Source organism: Paramisgurnus dabryanus, chromosome 18 (assembly GCF_030506205.2).
Source record: "Paramisgurnus dabryanus chromosome 18, PD_genome_1.1, whole genome shotgun sequence".
In the NCBI taxonomy this organism is placed as follows: domain Eukaryota; kingdom Metazoa; phylum Chordata; class Actinopteri; order Cypriniformes; family Cobitidae; genus Paramisgurnus; species Paramisgurnus dabryanus.
The window spans coordinates 1785007-1806917 of record NC_133354.1 but is presented as its reverse complement, the minus strand read 5'-3'; the positions used below and the strand labels follow the sequence as shown (position 1 = coordinate 1806917).

General features: G+C 34.1%; 1 long non-coding RNA gene across 2 annotated transcripts; it reads right to left on the bottom strand.

Moving 5' to 3' along the window:
• Positions 1–1853: 1853 nt before the first annotated feature.
• Positions 1854–6046, bottom strand: LOC135721827 (uncharacterized). 2 transcript variants are annotated; one of them, XR_012335379.1, is made up of 13 exons: positions 5992–6046; positions 4852–4964; positions 4683–4748; positions 4468–4582; positions 3913–4023; positions 3744–3809; positions 3533–3643; positions 3364–3429; positions 3153–3263; positions 2984–3049; positions 2769–2883; positions 2579–2675; positions 1854–2498 (listed from the first exon to the last, which is right to left on the bottom strand). It is a non-coding gene; the product is annotated as an uncharacterized lncRNA (long non-coding RNA). The 2 variants fall into 2 exon arrangements; XR_010521594.2 differs by lacking the exon at positions 4468–4582 and adding an exon at positions 4124–4189.
• Between the last annotated feature and the right edge of the window lie 15865 nt (positions 6047–21911).

The window sequence follows — 21911 nt, the reverse complement described above, 5'->3', positions numbered from 1 at the left end:
TTCAAACTAAGTTCAAAGACTTAAACATCAAAGTGATAAAAAAACGTGTTTGAGATGAAAAAGTGATAAATACTTATTTAAGATAAACATGTTTTTCCCCAATATCTGGGAGAGAATAGAATTTTCTTCTCTTATTTCATATTATCACAAAAACGAATAGCACTTTAATCTATAAATAGTCCTCTACTAGTGGTAAATGACAAATATTAACCATAAATTCTGTCTATATTACTTGCAATAAGGCTAAAATAAACATCTGTAAACAGTTATACATAAATTTGTATGACTGGATTGTTTTAGGATACGAATAATGCCGTGGGTCCACTAGACCCACAAACATTGTCTAATTAACAAAAATATGAACACCACACGAGGGTTAAAAAAAAAACACACACATTCCACAACTTGTCTGTTCGTGACCAAACCCATCCCTGACAAGTAATGATGGAAAGCATGAAGGTTGGTACAGATGTAATGCAAACATGATAATTCCCAGCATGCATGGAGGTTGATTTGTTTATCTGAATCTTATTGCCATGTTACTATGTGTAAGAAGGGTTGTGATGCTTAATTGTGTCAATAAAATATTTCTGTTCACTTTGTGCCAGTGAATTTGTTTAATAGAACAACATTTATACCAACCATCATTATTGGTATAAATAAACAACTGACGATGGAAAACAAATATATATATATATATATATATATATATATATATATATATATATATATATTTTTTTTTTTTTTTTTTTTGACAAATTATGTAAAAATGTATGTAAAAAAATCATATGACACTGAACTAGATAATTATATTTGATTACACATTTTTATGAATATATTTATATTTTCATAAAAAAATACTAGTTACACCAATTGACACAGACCGGTTTCACCACATTGACATTTTTGCAATTATCCCCCAAATATTCTTTCAAAATGAAATAAAACCAGAAATGTTAGACTTGGTCCTCAAAAAAGAGAATGCATGCAAGTAATCTGCAAATTTATTTTGAAATTTTAACTCTATTACATTTAATGTATCCATTCGAACATTAAATAATTAACGTCACATCATTTGCAAGTGGAAAGATCAGCAGAAACAAATGTGTCAAACAACAATAGGATCACAGAAACAAGTCAGAAGACATCAAAATCAAATCCGTAAACTTTTATAAAGCTACACTGAAAATTATTATTTTATTATTAATATTATTTTTTACAGTGCAAAGGGTAATAATAAATGTCAAAGCATTTGGGATATCAGTACTAACAGTGCATAATAAGAAGACTTTATGCCAAGGTGTAAAAGTCCAATAAAAATAATAAAATTATAAAACTTGCTCAGTAAGAAATAAAACAAATCAGGGAAAATACATAAAAAGTTCTTACAGGCAAATGAAATAAAAGCAACACCCAGCCCAGTCTCACGAAATTACGTACCTACACTCTCAGAAAAGAAAGGACATAAATGTACCTTTAGGGGTACAATGGCTTGTCACTGGGGCTGTACCCTCAAGGGTACAGTTTTTGTACCCTTGGCAGAGGGTACAAATTTGTACCCTTGTGATTTGTACCTTAAGAGACCAGTTTTGTACCTCTGGTGACAATTTTGTACCTTTATTTAACAGTACAAATATGGACCCTTCAAAAAGGGTACAAAATTGGCTTTGACGGGGTACACTCATTGATTATGGTTTTAAAACTTATACATATATCTCAATCTAAGTACTGTAAACTTTAAATTAAAATTGCATATGACTCAATATTTGTGTTGGTTTAGCCAATCGTTTAGCGTAAAGGTACATTTTAAACATTAGTAAAAAAAATGATAACAGAAAAGATAAAATACACAGTTTATTGAACAATCATTTATTTTACAAAAGGTTTAGATATAAAACAGAAGTGTGCTGTTCAGTCCAAATTCACAACATTAAAAACTAATATTACATTTACACTTTACTTATGAAATATATCATGTATTCCTTTATGACAGGAGTGGGGAACCCTGGGTCCTGGAGGGCCACTGTCCTGCAGAGTTTAGTTCCAACCCTAATCAAACACACCTGAATTTCATTTTCAAGTAATCCTGAAGACTTGAATTAGATTTTTCAGGTGTGTTTAATTAGGGTTGGAACTATACTCTGCAGGACAGTGGCCCTCCAGGACCAGGGTTCCCCACCCCTGCTTTATGACTTTAACAGACTGTCCAAACAGGAATATTTAAAACAAAATCAGTGTGCTGTTCCTTAAACCAAACGACATTTAAACATTTTTAACAGGGCCACATCTGTCCTTGCCAAGCAGTGAGAAACACACAAATATACATTTTTTCCCTGATAAAACTGTGGTGTACTCACAGCATAATGAGTAAATGAATAGGTCCATATGGAGTAACATTTCTTTAGTTTTTGTTGTGTTAATGATGGGTGGTAGAGGATAGCCAGTCAGCCACCTTAATGGTAAAGATCGAAAACTGCTCTGGGCACGTTCATACTTATCTGTGAGAAAACACAAAAATATGAATACATTTTCCACTGACAGAACTGTGGTATACTCACAACATAAATAAATGTGGTACCTTTAAAGTTTTTGCGTGTGAATGATGGTTGGTCGAGAACAGTCAGCCACCCTCAATGGTAAAGATCCAAACTTGCGCGGGAAACGTTTGTGCTAAACTGTGAGAAAACACACATAAATATGAATTAATTTTCCACTTAACTGTGGTGTACTCACACAACATAATAAATAAATAAATGTGGTAACATTACCTTTAAAAGGTTTCTGTGTAACTGACTGGTGGCGAATAGACAGTCAGTCAGTCAGTCAGTCAATCTCCCCCCTGACTGAGAGATTCAAACTTGCGCAGGAAACGTTTGCGCTAAACTGTGAGAAAACACACATAAATATGAATTAATTTTCCACTTACAGAACTGTGGTGTACTCACTTAACATAATAAATACATAATAAATGTGGTAATGTTACCTTTACAAGGTCCTGAATGACTGTTTGGTTGAGAGCAGACAGACAGTCAGTTAACGTTAGTCCTTACTGAGAGAGAAAACACACATAAATATGAATTATTTTTCCACTTACAGAACTGTGGTGTACTCAAACAACATAATAAATAAAATAATAAATGTGGTAACGTTACCTGTAAAAGGTTTCAGGGTAAATTACTGTTTGGTGGCGAGTAAACAGTCAGTCAGTCAATCTCCCCCCTGACTGAGAGATTCAAACTTGCGCAGGAAACATTTGCGCTAAACTGTGAGAAAACACACATAAATATGAATTAATTTTCCACTTACAGAACTGTGGTGTACTCACTTAACATAATAAATACATAATAAATGTGGTAATGTTACCTTTACAAGGTCCTGAATGACTGTTTGGTTGAGAGCAGACAGACAGTCAGTTAACGTTAGTCCTTACTGAGAGAGAAAACACACATAAATATGAATTATTTTTCCACTTACAGAACTGTGGTGTACTCAAACAACATAATAAATAAAATAATAAATGTGGTAACGTTACCTGTAAAAGGTTTCAGGGTAAATTACTGTTTGGTGGCGAGTAAACAGTCAGTCAGTCAATCTCCCCCCTGACTGAGAGATTCAAACTTGCGCAGGAAACATTTGCGCTAAACTGTGAGAAAACACACATAAATATGAATTAATTTTCCACTTACAGAACTGTGGTGTACTCACTTAACATAATAAATACATAATAAATGTGGTAATGTTACCTTTACAAGGTCCTGAATGACTGTTTGGTTGAGAGCAGACAGACAGTCAGTTAACGTTAGTCCTTACTGAGAGAGAAAACACACATAAATATGAATTATTTTTCCACTTACAGAACTGTGGTGTACTCAAACAACATAATAAATAAAATAATAAATGTGGTAACGTTACCTGTAAAAGGTTTCAGGGTAAATTACTGTTTGGTGGCGAGTAAACAGTCAGTCAGTCAATCTCCCCCCTGACTGAGAGATTCAAACTTGCGCAGGAAACATTTGCGCTAAACTGTGAGAAAACACACATAAATACGAATTAATTTTCCACTTACAGAACTGTGGTGTACTCACTTAACATAATAAATACATAATAAATGTGGTAATGTTACCTTTACAAGGTCCTGAATGACTGTTTGGTTGAGAGCAGACAGACAGTCAGTTAACGTTAGTCCTTACTGAGAGAGAAAACACACATAAATATGAATTATTTTTCCACTGACAGAACTGTGGTATACTCACAACATAAATAAATGTGGTACCTTTAAAGTTTTTGCGTGTGAATGATGGTTGGTCGAGAACAGTCAGCCACCCTCAATGGTAAAGATCCAAACTTGCGCGGGAAACGTTTGTGCTAAACTGTGAGAAAACACACATAAATATGAATTAATTTTCCACTTACATAACTGTGGTGTACTCAAACAACATAATAAATAAATAAATGTGGTAACATTACCTTTAAAAGGTTTCTGTGTAACTGACTGGTGGCGAGTAGACAGGCAGTCAGTCAGTCAGTCAATCTCCCCCCTGACTGAGAGATTCAAACTTGCGCAGGAAACGTTTGCGCTAAACTGTGAGAAAACACACATAAATATGAATTAATTTTCCACTTACAGAACTGTGGTGTACTCACTTAACATAATAAATACATAATAAATGTGGTAATGTTACCTTTACAAGGTCCTGAATGACTGTTTGGTTGAGAGCAGACAGACAGTCAGTTAACGTTAGTCCTTACTGAGAGAGAAAACACACATAAATATGAATTATTTTTCCACTTACAGAACTGTGGTGTACTCAAACAACATAATAAATAAAATAATAAATGTGGTAACGTTACCTGTAAAAGGTTTCAGGGTAAATTACTGTTTGGTGGCGAGTAAACAGTCAGTCAGTCAATCTCCCCCCTGACTGAGAGAGATTCAAACTTCCACGGGAAACATTTGTGCTAAACTGTGAGAAAACACACATAAATATAAATTAATTTTCCACTTACAGAACTGTGGTGTAATCAAACAATATAATAAATAAATTAATAAATGTGGTAACGTTAAAAGGTTTCTTGGTAAGACGTGTAACGTTACAGTCTGTCAGTTAATCTCCCCCTGACTGACTGAGAGAGATTCAAACTAAACTGTGAGAAAACACAAATAAATATGAATTATTTCTCCACTTACAGAACTGTGGTATACTTAATGCACATTAACCTGCTCATAAAAATGAGTCTAATGCGGCTTTCACATAGGATGCGGTGTGCGCTGCGCTCGCCGCTGGGTTCGGCGCAGCCAAGCGATTTGTGCTCTGATGGCCAGACCAAAGTAGGCGGGGTTTTCAATAAATTACTACAGTGTTTATATTTGCGTTAAATAGTCGACGAGGAATACAGAGACTGATGTTGCTCGTCTCCATTTCACGTTACTTTCAGCATACCTACAACAAGCTGCTTGACTTAAAACACACCTGACATGCCAACTTGAATTGCTACGTGTTTCCATGACAAGGCTTTCCTTCCGATGTCTCTGTAGGAGCATAAACTTGTATTATAAAGCTCTGAGAATCCCGAGTAAGCTTTCGTCCATTTTGCTTGTTTGGATGCCCCGTTTCTATTGGCCGCGCGGGTAATCGTCACAGAGCGCAGCGCAAAAGTTAAACTATTTTGAACTTTGACCGCGGCGTGAGCGCAAGCTGCGCTCCGCTGCGCTCGCGCTTTGCTCGGCGCAACAAAAAACCGCCCTCGCGCGGCGCAAGCCATTGAAATGAATGGGTTTCATAGCGCAGCGCAGCGCACACCGCATCCTATGTGAAAGCCGCATAAGGAGTCTGAGGCAATAGTGCTGTGTCAATATCGCGTTGACTCGTCGTATACAACTTTACACAAATAACCGTAACCGAATCATTATTAAAATGAAGAGCCACGACAAACAACACATTTTTAAAGTTTAAATGTTTTAAAGATGATGAATGAGTTTCCAGTGCTTACCTGTTAATGTTCTTTATGTGTCTGTCGTCCTCCTGCGCTGCTCTGTGAAACTGACTCCGACAGTGAGATGTGGGGGGATGGGCGCGTGTCAAAATAAAAGCGCGGGGTTTTTTTCGGTGTGTGTGAGGGATTTAGTTATTCAGTATTTATTAAATATTAAATATTTAAATAATGGTTAATCAATTGCAGTTTTTGAATTCATATCAAAGTTTTTATTAAGTGAAATTAACTTTTTTTTTCATTAAAATTTAAAATTAAAATTTAAAATTAAACACACTGTTAATGAACAGAAGAAAACTAATACTACTTCAATACCCATGTGTCCAACTAAAGGAAACAAAAATTGACACAATAGTTATTTACGTTACTGACCAGATTTACAGCAGTTGTCTAGAACAACAAATAAAAAAAAATGGCAAGAGGCTGTCTCTTAACATTGTACCTTATCCTTTAAAAGAAATGGTACAAATATGTACCTTTTAATGCTTGGGAACAAATATGTACCTTTTTGACCCTCAAAAAGGTACAAACATGTACCTTGAGGTCCAATAATGAGCCCTATGGGGTACTTTTGTGTTGATTGTACCTTGGGGGACAGAAATGGACCCCTACTGTACCCCTATTTCTGACAGTGTATAGGAAAAAGCAGTTGAGTAACCACTACATGACAATGACACGTAAACAGAATTTGTGATACGATCATAAAAAAACTTGGAAATTCTTGACAGTATCACGAAAAATAATAGCAACACCCCACAGTCAAATGCAGTTTCCACATGTCTGTAATATATTTAGGAAAAATCACAGGAAACTATTGCTTACACACAAACAAATGCTGGGTTGTTCCCTTAGAAATTAAATTGGTCATACGTTTTACTTCAAGTTGACTTTAAGGTCTGAAGTCCTCATAACAAGTGAAGGATCCGAATAGCGTGTTTTTTTTTTCAAAAGCAGAAAAAGCTGAGTTTTCCATTTCGTTGCAGATAAAGTAGAGGATGAACAAAAGCAGCCAGAATAAAACAAACAAAACTAACAGACCACCAAACAGAAACGTTCTGCTGCAAAAATGTGAGAATTCCTGTAATGATGTAAGGTACAAACAGAAAAACTGTAGTAACAGTAGTTATGAGAATGAGATGAAACGCTCTTCTCTTCATGTGGTTTTCCTCCTCTTTCTCTCTCCCTCTCTCTCCTGGTCCTGACTGCTTCAGAGCTCTGAGAACAGCCACACAACAAAACAACTGAACGGAGAGGAAGAGGAGGTACTGCATGGAAAGCGACAATGTCAATTGAAGAAAGATTGGTGAATTAAAAAAAAATACAAGGACTATACAGGATCCTTGACAAGTGACCCAGGCAACAGCACAACACATCAGTCTGTATCTGAGAGGTTTGTATTTCAGAAAGGTAACAGGATGAACCACAGCCAGGTAACGCTCAACACAGATCAGACAGTAAAACAGAGGTCGACCAATCATGCCAAGTCCAATGAAATATTCTGTTATTGTCAAAAGACCCGGAAAAAAGAATGACAGCACGTAAAACAAACAATTCAAAGAATACAACAGTTCACAAATAGAAAGATTGAGGTTGAAGAACTCAAGCGCAATTCCACTTCCTGTTCCTGTGATGATAAGGCATATAATATAAGAGTGTGTAGGAAGACCAAACAGGATATTTATGCCAAATATAACAATATCAAATGTGCTTTTCATCAGCCAAGGTAACACAACAGTGGAGTTGGTGAATGTTGCAGGTGTGCTGAAGAATGCCGTAGATCCGTTCATTTCTTCCTTGTTTGTATTAGCTAAGAAGTGAATGACTGCTGTTTTGACCTATACTGTATAATGTATGGAAAGAGAAATATAAATATTTAAATGTAAATTATCCTGTAATATTGACTTCATGGAATTCAATAAAAAGTAAGATGTTTCCAGAAAACATTCCTGTTTGAAATTTAAAAACATATTTCACAAATAAAATATTGATTTAAATTCCAAAAATGTGTTAAAAGTTTTGTAACTTATTATAAAAAAAATACAATTTAAACTGGATTCTGACCACACCATTCTCACACAATTTTTTAAGCACGTGGTACATGCAAAGTAATCCCATAATAAATTGTAAGAATTTTTTTACGTCTTAATAAATCTCTGCATTTGAGACTAATAAATAATTAGTTTTATATAAAAAATTTGTTTTATATTCAAGGGTAAATCTTACATTATTTGTAGAACTGCCAGTTCGTGATGTTTTGTCAGCGTAACTCAGTTTGTGTCATTGTGTGTAGTATTTGTATTTCAAATTTGATTTGCATGTTGTCACTGTGAGGTAATCTGACAAAAAAAACACCATTAAAAAAGCTTATTATTTAAACAGTAAATTTGAAGCACAAAACAATGAATAAATTAAAATTAATATTGTCCATAGATCAAAAAAATAAAAATCACACCCTTTTATTTTGTGATTAATTGCAAGCTTATCGTTTATCATATTAATTAGGGGTCAAGCACCAAAGGTGCTAAGGCACCTATTGTTTCTGTTAGTATTATTGGTAACACTTTACAATAAGGTTCATTAGTTACACATTAGTTAATGTTTGAACTAACATGAACAACCATGAGCAATACATTTGTTACAGTATTTATTAATCTTTGTTAATGTTAGTTAATAGAAATAAAGCTTTTAATTGTTTGTTCATGTAAGTTCACTGTGCATTAACTACGTTAAAAAGATTTTAACAAAGTACTAGTAATTGTTGAAATTAACATGAACAAAAAATAATAAATGCTGTATAAGTGCAGTTCATTATTAGTTCATGTTAACTAGTGTAGTTTTACCGTATTATTATTTTCTACTGCATTATTATGTAGGAAAATAATGAAAATTGGCACACCTTTAGTGGTGGTCATCAATAGTCATCTGACCAACTATTGGGTCTTTAGCACTAACTCTACAGCACCACCAGCAGTTCAAATCTCACTATTTAAGTGGTTATAGCATTTGATTTCTTAGATATATAAAAAAAATTACAATAAAAAATGTTAATACATGTGATTGCTCTCATAACGGTCATCTACATCTACATAAAGACTCCACTCATTACATTAGTGGTCATTTTAAAATGTCCAGTTTCCTGTTTTTTTTATGTTTTTTGCTACTCCTCCTACAAATTTAGTTTAATTGTTTTGAAATTTGTCTGAGATGATCTTTAGACCTAGCCTCACAGAAGTGACTGAACATTTTTTTTCTGGGGAAGTTTTAAAAGTTATAATGGTGCAAACTTAACAACTGTATGTGCTTGCTGCGCCATAGGTGCTTGGCACCGCATTACTGCTTGCAGTTACATTTTACCATTATTGGTTAAACTATTTGATTATTTACTATATGCCACAAAGTATTAAACCAAACCAAAGTAACCCATCAGGCTGCACACATTCAGTCACTTTGTATATTTAAATGTAAATACATCAAATTGGTGCATTTTGAAAGTAAAAATTAGTTACTAGATCTATGAGGAATTTTATGTTCTTGTAAACTTTATTCAAATAAAATATTTGTTTGCATATATGAATGGTAGGCACATTCTTACTTATGGTGGGTGCTTATACGTTTACTTTCACCATTAAAAAGAAGAAGACAAAAAGAGGGGACCAATAATATCTGAAACCAAGTCAAATTTTTCTCAGAGATCATTATAGATGATCTGTATAACAGATAGCATGGTTAGTTGTATATTTCAGGTATGGTGAAACTATAGCTCCATCTCATGTTTCAAGCATTTGATTATATGGGAGTGTATGTGCTCAACTATTTTTAACACCTGACATGAAAACAGGTGGCCCTGTGTTAGAGATACAAAGTTTTGATTTGAAAAACAAACACTGAAACACCCACAACTTGTGACTGAACCCACTCCTGACAAATAAAACAAGTGTGAAGCTTGGTACAAACCTTGATTATTTTCACTAAATTAATATATTTTGATACTTTTTGCCAAGTCAAATTTGAAATCACAAAAAAAACAGAATGTTAATACTGTTGTCTTGTTATGAGTATAAGTTATGTAATAAAACAACCACAGGTTTTACTAAGACAAGAGATAGAGCCGTAGCCAGAAGTTTTGAGAATGACATATTCATTTTCACAAAGTCTACTGCTTCAGTGTTTTTAGAAGCAGCGTCTCATTCCCTTCTCGGGGAACAATAGTTACATAAGCAACCCGGGACGTTTTTATGTGTGAAACACAGCTATATAAAAAGCATATTGGTATGAATCAACATTCGCATACAGATGATATAAGCATTTAAAGCTAATAGTTTAGCATGTGTGCTTAAAAAGTCTAGAATTGTATGATATTATCCTACACTACACAGAGAATAATATGGATTTTTTTTCAGAAAGAAAAAAACCTGTAAATATATATGTATATTTTCAAGAACTTCCCAGGGCCTTAAAATTTCCTCCCAGATTCACAAACTTTCAAGGATTTCAAGGATCCATGGGAACCCTGATACCAGGACCAATGGTAAAGACACGGGCACACCAAGATTCTACAAAGGACAAAAACAACTTTAAAAGCAGCAAGAAAACTTGCGTGAGAGCTACTTAATAATCACATCAACAAATACATCAAAGTGAGTTTTAATATAGTTGTGAATTTTTTTTTTTTTTAGAAACATAGTGAGGAAAGTTTTCCTGTCCGGTGAAAATAAAGTACAGGTTGAACAAAACTAGCCAACACAAAACAAGCAAAACTAGCTGACCAAAGAATCTGAATATATTGTTGATTTTGTTGTGTCACAATAAAGATTCCAGTGATGCTGTATGGGACATATGTGATAACCATGCTAACTGTAGTTATTACAATGATATGAAACGCTCTTCTTTTCATATGGTTTTCCTCCTCTCTCTCTTTTCCTCTCTCTCCTGGTCCTGACTGCTTCAGAGCTCTGAGAACAGCCACACAACAAAACAACTGAATGGAGATGAAGAGGAGGAACTGCACAGAGAAAAACCATACATATATTTGAAAGTTAAACCACATTAACATAAACAAACAGGATAAACAGGAGCCGAGACTAATGATCCAGGCAACAGCGCTACAGATCAGTCTGTATCTGAGAGGTTTGTACTTCAGAAAGGTTACAGGATGAACCACAGCCAGGTAACGCTCGACACAGATCAGACACTGAAACAGAGGATAACCGGTGACAGTTTCTCCCAATAAAAACCAAAAAAGTGTTCTGAGATTTGGAAATGGTAAAGTCAATATACAGACCAATGAATTCACAGAGAAAAGAATCTCGCATATGGAGTGATTGAGGATGAAGAACTCGGATGCAATTCCACTTCTCGTTCCTCTGGTGATGAGAAATATAACATAGGTGTGTGTAGGAATGCCAGAAATGAAACTGAAGATCAACATACAAATTTCTGCTACGCCTTTATGCCAAAAATCATAAGTTGAATATGATGATGGATCAGCTGTGGTAAAGTTATTTATTTCCTCCATGTCTAATCTTCGCAGAACTCAGAACCTCGAAGGCACATGGGATCTAATAAATCTAAGGAAAGAGAGAAAGATAAATACACCAGATTTAGAGTTCATGAACAGACTGCATGGAAATCAATTATTAATAATTCTACATAATACATGATTTACTTCCAGAAAAAAGAAAAATATACATTTAAAATATGTATATAAGTCTACAGTATATAGACGATTTCATCGGACGCACGTGGCTGACGCAATACACCTCTGGATCCGAACTTTACTTCCGGTTTTGTTTTTTTAATGGTCTGGGCCCGGTTCCCCAAAACGTTCTTATCGCTAAGTAGTTCTTAACCTATTCCTTAACCTCTCTCTTAACTCTATGGCACGATTCCCAAAACGTTCATATGCTAAGTATATCTTCTGTAAGTCACACTTTCGTAAGGTTGGTCTGGACCATTTGTAAGCTCTCTCTTAGCGTTGTTTGAGCGCAAAACGCTATCGCCGCAGTCTTTAGAAATCAACACAGCGCAATACAAGTCAAACTATGGTATGCTGACAATGATTTTATGTTATGGACATTTTTAAGACTTATAATAAAATATGTTTGCAATGGATACAGGACTATTTATGCAGTTGACTTTATTTGGTATCAGAACTAATGAATCAAAGACGGTGGCGGTGTTTGTTGCTCATTGAAGTCTGTTCCCTCTATGTTTATAGCGTTTTCATCACGTTACATTTATAATTTATTAAGAAAGATTAAAGATTTCAATTGGTTATACTAAAAAGCAATAATATCATGTATTCTATTATACAAATTATTAAATATTATTTCATATTTGACAGTTTTATGTCTTTTAACATATAGCCTGTCTTTTTCTTTTCTTTTTTTCTCTACTGTTTGTTTTAAAACTGTTATGTTTCCAAACATAATAAATATATATTATACATATAATATGATTCATACTGTAAAAATAATTGACTTACAATCAAGAACAGTCAAGATACATTACATAAATGCACACATGTACATCTCAGTAGCCATTAAAACTTTCAATGTATATAAATAATACACGTATAATGTGATAAAAATGCTATAAAAACACTACACTAAAGGGAAACATAGGGGGAACAGACTTCCACACAACACCAGCCACGTAACTGTTAAGTCCATGCCAATTTTTTTATTCGTCAACCCTTGAACCTTTTGACATTTTGCCTGACGTGGCTAAATAAAAAAATCGCGTTCCAAGAAAACTCATTATGGAGCTGCTAGATCTTCTCAGACCATATTCTCTATCTAACTAGGTTGCTTTTTATTGAAAACATTAATGGGAAGCAATACCGCATTAAACAGAAATACTGCAGCTGCTTGCCAATCAATTCTGATTGTTAAGTACCTTAACATTCATATAAAAGTGTATTACATATTTTTTTAAAGTCAAAACCCATGTCAAGAAGCGGCACAAGTGGCATAACGGGATAAGGAGGGTGGATAAATAGCGAGGGATACCCGGTTAGTCTACCCATATTACTGACAATTTGATCATTTAATATTTCTATATTAATTTCTATATCTATATTTTACAGATAACTTAAACTATGTTAAAATAAATGTGACTGGAATAATTTGAGTAATGTTCCATTTGTATATAACGTGTTGTCTTTCTTAACGTCATAATGCATCTTCGGGTGAAGTGGAAAATCGATCCCTGAGTGATCGATCGCAAATAATTCAGCACCTTCACTTGTGACAGCGCCATTGTACGTCGAACTTAGAGGCAGCGTGTTAAGAAGCTTCTTAAGAGACACTTCGGGGAACACACTTAGGAACATCAACAACTTTGGTAAGATATATCTTTTTGAGTCTTCTTAGCACGCTAAGAGTGAACGTTATCGGGGAACCGGGCCCTGACTAGTTGCTAAACTGATCTCTTGAACAAATGTCTCGTCGAAAATAACAAATGTTTTGGTTTCCTAGGTAGTCTATTGTTTTTTGTTTGCTTGTTATATAAATAAACTATGTTTAAAGAACTTTGTTTATTCTTAACGGAGTTTACCGGAAGTTGCGTGCGGACCACGACCGTCGCTTGTTTATGTTGTTACTGCTGAAACCGTGGGCAGAATTTAATTATTATTAATATTTTTTTTCCAATAAAAGCTACAGTAACGCTTTACAGTAAATGTATTAACTAACATAAACAACAATCAAACATTTTTTCAGTCTGTATTATTTCTTGTTGATGTTAGTTAATGTCAATACAGTTATTCATTTTAATCACTGAAAAAAATTATTAATTCAATTAACTACATTTATTTTAAGGTAAGTGGTTACAATCAATTTATTTAAGCTATATTTAAACAAAAGTTCTTTTATTTTATTTTGCTTTACTAATCTTTTTTGTTTAAATGTAGCTTAAATAAATTGATTGCAAACACTTACCTTAAAACATGTAGTAAATTGAATGAATCATTTTTTTCAGTGAAGGAACATTCCTCTTTTAAAAAAAAAATATATGCTCATTTTCCAGCTCCCCTAGAGTTAAACATTTGATTTTTTACCGTTTTGAAATCCATTTAGCTGATCTCCGGGTCTGGCGGTACCACTTTTAGCATAGCTTAGCATAATCCATTGAATCTGATTAGACCATTAGCATCGCGCTAAAAAATAACCAAAGAGTTTCGGTACTTTTCCTATTCAAAACTTGACTCTACTGTAGTTACTATTTAATAACGATATTTTCTAAATATTTTAATTTGTGTTCAGCAAAACAAAGACATTTTGCTGGTGTGGAACAACGTGAGGGTAAGTAAATGATCACATATTCATTTCTGTAATAGAAATGCATGCTGTCAGCCACTGACTCTTCCCCCATCATACCTCCACACATTTACATCCCACCCAATACCCTTTGGTCAGTGAATGAGCGGCATCTTGTGGTATCCCATAAAAGGGACAATAATTCATCATACTATTAAACACCGGACAATAATTTGCATCCCTTACAATTTTCGGAAATTAATATGTAAATTATGGGTCTCCAATGTTTTTCCTGAAAGGCACCTGCCCTGCAAATTTTAGTTCCAACCCTACTCCAACACACAATTGTTAGGTAACCCTGAACAACTTGATTACCAGGATTCGGGTATGTTTGATCAGGTTGGAACTGAGTTCTGCCAGACTGGTGCCCTCCAGAAACAGGGTTGGAGAACCATGATGTAAACACACTGCTAAATGCCAAATCTACAGGCTCAAAAACATGGAAAATATAAATAGCGTATATAATTATAATTAATGCCCCAATTGTTATTTATAGAAAGAGAGAAAAGCATAAATATACAGACATCAAATTCAATGTCCAAGCAGTTGACTCACGTTAGGAATACAGGTAAAATCAAGACACGTTGATGCAGATTATTTGTAATATCATTCTACATTTTATGTAATGTTACATGATAGCCAATTTACACACACACACACACAAAAAAACAATGATATGTAAAATTATTTCATAACATACAATTCTGTGTTATACAGTATAAAATAAAATGTAAATTTTACTCAAATTCACAATTACCTCCTTTAAAGAATCAATCCCCATTCAATGAATCAATCAAAGTGAAAAGTTGAATCACCTGACGAGTAACCGCTCAGTGTTTCTCCACTGTCAGAAGGTGCATGAAGGGTGTATGGTTCTTAACAACAAATTTAACACATCACAAAAACACCAAATATGCAAATATTAAAAGTGAAAATCATGAGGTTAAAAAAGGTTGTACTTCAAAGCTATTTAAAGAGAAAACTGATAGCTACCACTACTTGCATGTACAGTATAAACACAATATTCCAAATACTAAAATCACTATAAACACCAAGGATGCATCACATTCAACAACAATTAGAGGGAACATATTAATAATAAATACATCATTAAAACAATAAAATGTTACTAGTGTAGTTTTTTTATAAATTTGCCTGACTGGCTACATTTTTATATTTGCAGTACTGAACAGAATATACAACGCAATCTCATGGTGTTAACTTTTATTACTTTTAAAATAAAAATTCTGCTTTCTAGAAAACACATTTACAATTAAAAAAAAATCATAATTTGTATTCATCTGTGGTGATTAATTTGTTGGTCAAAATGTACAAGTGTCTTCAACTTTTGTTAAACACAGAACTTATTTTTTTTTCAATAATCCAAAAGTCCATGGAAAATAAATGGGCTTTATGAGAAGAGAACCAGCTAACTTCCAGGTTGGCCTTCAAAAATGTATCAATGTATTTGTACACTGCAAAAAATATTTGCTGTTTTTTTTATCAACTCAGATTAAAAGTCATGTCAACTTACTATTATTTATCTTGTCAAGAGACGAGTTGCTTCAACTTATAAAATGAAGTTGACTTTTTTCAAGTTAATATATTAAAAACTCATCTGTAGTTATTTCTTGTCAAGATAAATAATAGTAAGTTGAAATACCTTGTAAATCTTTTTGAGTTGATTCAACAAAAAAAAAGTGTACATATTTTACGAGGGAACTATATTTCAGATTAATTTGCACAAACCTATTCATACATTTTTGTATGATTTGCTTTCATTTTGATTTTGGGTTTCATTTTTATTATTATTATTGGTAATTGTACATTTTTATGCAATTCACTACGTATAAATTAGCAGACTCTTAAAGTCAAACATTTGTCATATCTAAAAAGCTTACATATTTGCATCAAAGTTGAAACATGTTTAAAAGAAATTAAAGAACAAATTAATATACTTTCTTAGCAACATGCTTCATAAATGTGCAACTTAATAAGACAGAGATATTATGCATAAGACAGTTTGTAGTGGTAGACTTACTAAAACTAGTTTTAAGGAAACTGTACATCATTTAAGAAAACGTCAATTGTCACATGCTCTACAATATGTGATTAGTGAACTGATTAATAATAATTAACTGAACAAAAATCACAGGTTTTATGGTGAACAGGCTCAGTTTTTTCGTGATCGGTGCAGATAAAGAATAGGCTGTACAAAACCAGCCAGCATAAAACAAACAAAACTAAATGTCCAGAGAGCCTGAATATACCGTTGTAACAAAACACTAAGGAATCCAGTGACAGCATATGGGAGATATGTGATAAACATACTGACAGTAGTTATGAGAATGAGATGAAACGCTTTTCTCTTCATGTGTTTTTCCTCATCTCTCTCTCTCCCTCTCTCTCCTGGTCCTGACTGCTTCAGAGCTCGGAGAACACTCGAAAGGCAAAAAAACTTGATGGAGAGGAAGATGAGGAACTGAATTACAAAGAACCAGGTATACATATAGAAGTTTAAAGAAAACAGTAAAAGCAGGCAGCACAGACAGGATAAAAGACAAATGATCCAAGCAACAGCACAACACATCAGTCTGTATCTGAGAGGTTTGTACTTCAGAAAGGTTACAGGATGAACCACAGCCAGGTAACGCTCAACACAGATCAGACACTGAAACAGAGGACGGCCGGTGATGCCAAGTCCAAAAAGAAACTGTGTATAGGGTGTGAGACTCAGAAACCATTTTGTTAGCAGAATAAGTGGAGTAGTACAAGACATAATGATCTCACAGACAGAGAGATTGAGGCTGAAAAACTCGGATGGATTTTCACTTCTCCTGATAAGATACACAACATAGGAGTGAGTAGGAAAACCAAACAAAAAATTTAAGCTCAACGCACACATTTCTGTTATGTCAATTTGCCAAAATCCAGCTGTTGCGCCATAGGTGGATGGATCAAGTGTGGTGGAATTCACTACAGAGTTATTCATTTTCTCTTGTCAGGCCGGGAGCTCGAAAATCGTACGAATGAAAAATCATGAAGTTGTGATCTAGGGAAGGAAAGTATGCACAATATAGTCATTTGAATAATGTTGTTACCTCCATAGCCTCAACTAAAATTATAATATTGACAATATAAGACTAAAAACACGCACAGATAGATAGATAGATAGATAGATAGATAGATAGATAGATAGATAGATAGATAGATAGATAGATAGATAGTTTGTCACCTGAAGAGTGAATGCTCAGTCTCTCTGGATTTATGTGTATTTCTGTGTCATTTATACAGTAGCTTCACAAGGACTTCACAGCTGTCAAAGGACAGATAATATGTTTGGTTTTGTAATTTAAACACAGATCCCCAGCTATGCAAATATTAAATGTGAAAAATATGAGGTTAAAACAACAACTTTTCAAGAAATTTTGGACAGCAAAATGCATAAGAAAAACATTTAGTGTTTGTGATTTGTCGCAGACTTATTAAAGGGATAGTTTACCCAAAAATGAAGTATCTGTCATCTTTGTCTCACTCTTGTGTAGTTATAAACCTGTCTAAATTTCTTTGTTATGAAGAGCACAAATGAAGATATTTTGAGGAATGTTTGTAACTAAACTGAACATGCACCCCATTCATTTCCACGTAAGGGATAATGTAGAGGCAGCCGGTAGTTATCGGAAAATAAGCCCCGACAGTGTGATCAGGACTTGTCGCGAAGCGGAGGGTCTTGTATCACACTGAAGGGGCTTATTTACCCGATAACTACCGACTGCCTCTACATTATCCCGCTTATTGCACGGCTACTTGCCACATAAGAAAAAAACTGGACATGAATATGAATTTGAAACATTTTATTGGCATATTTGTTTTAAAATAACATTTTTATCCTTCCGCGAAACTTTGCACAGATGCATAAAATGATCGTAATACCTTATTAAGATCCTCTGCTTCATACTTGTCTGTCTCCATTTTTTCTGATTTAGCCAGTCTTTGAGAAGTTTTAATGCCCATCCTGTATTTTTTTGTGTGTTGGCTTCGTAGCTGTCATGCTCTATTTTGTCAAGTTCAGTCTCAGTAAGCTCTCTGTGTCTTGTCGTTGTTCGTTCTTCTATCCACTGTTTAAATGTTTTGTTTTTTCCGTACATGTTAAAATTAATGTCAAAATATTCCATTCTCAATTGTGGTTGTCCAGTGTTTGTCACAAGATGGCGCCAAACATTAATCTTGGCAGTAGTACGTACGGTACGGCTATGCGTTATTACTTTGGAGCGGTTATTATTTGAAAAGAACGAACCTGCAAATGTCTCAACTGACCAATCAGAATCAAGCATTCCAGAGAGCCGTGTAATAAAGTAGGAATAATGAATATTATAAAAGTGAACGGGGTAAACGGTTTGGTTGACAGAATTTTTATTTTTGGGTTAACTATACATTAAAGCAGTTTTCTTCCTTTGATGTCCTCAATCACTAAAATTCCTTAGCCAAGTCACTCTCTTGACTTCCCAAGTCTTACATGAGTACCCAGGTATTTTATGTGATGACGGACTATTAATTTGTTCGAAGTGAATCATACAAAAACATGCAATTTTTAGAAAAAACATTAATGAAGCCCCGCCCCTAAACCCAACATCGATGAAGTGAATGCAGGCTGCAATAAATAAATGGCTACGTTATTTTAGGGTGACCATACGTGCCATTCTTCCCGGACGCATCCCGTCCAGGATTTCGGTGCGTCTTCCGGAAGTCGTATTTTTTGACTGCATACGCCATTCAGTTAAAAACATAAGATATACTATCGTAGTTTCATTCTTACCTTAAAATTTAATGGTTGCTTTTCTGTAATAATAATAATAATCCTCTATGACGTATGCGGTCGACTAATACGACTTCCGGAAGACAAACACAAAATCCTGGATGGGATACGTCCGGGAAGAATGGCACGTATGGTCACCCTACGTTATTTGCTCTAAATGCCTGAATAGTGTAATGTGTAATATATAAATACAATGAATTCTGGCAGTTTACACTGAAAATCATATCCAAATGCATGTCATTACAGCAAAAGGTAACACTTTATTTCGATAGTCCAGTTTAGACATTTTACTAATTATAAGTAACTTTGCAACTACTTATCAACTACCAATCTTTAGAGAATTAGTAGACTGTCTGCTTAATATCTACTAACAATTTATTGTGATGATATCTCAACAGATATTCAACTGACTATAAGTATCTTTGCAGGTGCATGTCAACTTATTCCACTAACCCAAACCTCTTCCCTAACCCCAACCCTTACAGTCTACTTATACTCTAATGACAGTTAGTTGACGTATAGTTGCAAATTATTAAAAGTTAGTTGACATGTAGTTGCAAAGTTGTTTATAGTTAGTAGAATGTCTAAAGTGGACTATCAAAATAAAGTGTAACCCAGCAGAATTATACCCCAAAATATAATTTCATACCCTAATATATTAAACTTCACCTGTGGCCGGTAGAGACGTTAATTTAGTAAACGCCTCGTATTTGAAGAAATGGACAAATGACCAAAACAGTTGAAAGGGTTGAAGGATATGTTGGCGCAAAAATATCCCAAAATGAGACCAAAGTAAACATGCAGCACAAATAGAAGCCTCGTAATCCAGTCAGCAGTGGAAAAGCTCACTTTATATCTGAGAGGTTTGTACTTCAGAAAGGTTACAGAATGAACCTGCCAGGTAACGCTCGACACAGATCAGACATTGAAACAGAGGACGATCTGTGAGGCCTAGTCCTGACAAAAATAGTGTCAATGTCTCCAGACTGACACAAGAGTGACAATATAGTGAACAAACTATCCCACAAATAGAGAGGTTGAAGAAGGCTGAAGACGTCTGTTGATATTCCACTTTTTCATTTTCATTTCAAATATAAACATACCAGGACATTTAAAAGGTATTAAAATAAAACAATTTTGCAAACAAAGTAAACAATTTCAGGCCCCAATTCTACACTGTTGCTATTTAAATACAAAAAAATCATTTCTATTTTAAAAAAGATCACATTACATTTTACTGACAAGTTTCCTTTCAACAATTGACCAACACTCACAAACAAATCACAGTAAAAAAAGTCCATTATCACCCTAACTCACATGGATATGCAAAATCTCATATTGTATTATATTTCCCTTGACTATATTCCAGTTAAACTCATCATTTGACTCAGTAGATCAAATTTCCCACACATTTTACACATATGCCTGAAAAACACACTGATATTTTGCATGCTGTCAGAGATGACAAAAAAAGCGAATCCAAAAAGGGAATTCATCACCCGAGGATTGAATTTCCAGTATCTCCTGATGTAAATAGGTCTCTGTGCTGTTTTTATAGATTCGCTTTAAAGCTGTCATAAAGATGTATGTGCATGACATGCTTTCATATATAACATGCCACATGAAACAATACTTATGCAAACAATACACATGCAAATAAGAATAAAAACATAAGTCTGCTATTCAAATAAAATAAAACATTTAAATAAAATATATATATTTATTATCAGTATATCATCCAAGATATTTAATTTTCCTTTCAACATTTCACTAAAACAACAAACTGTGTAGCTTTATCTGAAACACACACAGCGTTGGTGTACCACAGAGGGATGGAGAAAATGCTTATTGACTTAATTTATCTGTGAAATCACTTTGGATAAAAGCTCCATGTAAATGTGAAACAGTGTGACTCATATTTCTATTCTGACCACTTTGTTGCAGCGCTGAGTTACATAATGTGTATCTGGTGCTTGTACATACTTTGGTCTGTAAAATCCAAGATAAAATCTCATAAGAATGGCATTTAAATCATCAAAGTTTGATTTCACTCAATGGTTTCACATTGATTTCAGTCAGTGACATGACTACATCAATATTTAAAATATTAAGATTGTATTGCGATTATACAAAACATACATTGGTAACACTTTACAATAAGATTTATTAATTAACATTACTTAACATGAACTAATAATGAACTGCACTTTTACAGCATTTATTAATCATTAATAATTTCAAAAATTACTAATACTTCATTAAAATCTTGTTAACGTTAGTTAATGCACTGTGAACTAACATGAACAAACAATTAAAAGCTATATTTTTATTAACTAACATGAACAAAGATTAATAAATGCTGTATTGCTCATGGTTTGTTCATGTTAGTTAATACATTAACTAATGATAACTAATGAACCTTAATGTAAAGTGTTACGGTTACATTGTTTCAAATGTGTCTTTTTGGATGCTTATGGTAAAGATTTATGATTTTATATTTGTTTTAAGACCTGAATCACTAATTTGGTGACTGAAGTTATAACATCAAGCTGTTGTTCTACCAATAACTACACCATTAGAGCCTAAATATATATATTTTCTATTGTTATCAGTAGGCTCTCTGATATCCGGCTTTAACCTCATCCTCGCCCGTGCTGCCATGCAGTCAAATGCAAACACAACTCACTTTGCTTGTACATAGGTTTATGTAATGACAGTCAAATCACCTATAAACCCCCTAATGAACGCTTATTGACGTAATTCACAGGTGTCTCATCCAGACGCTT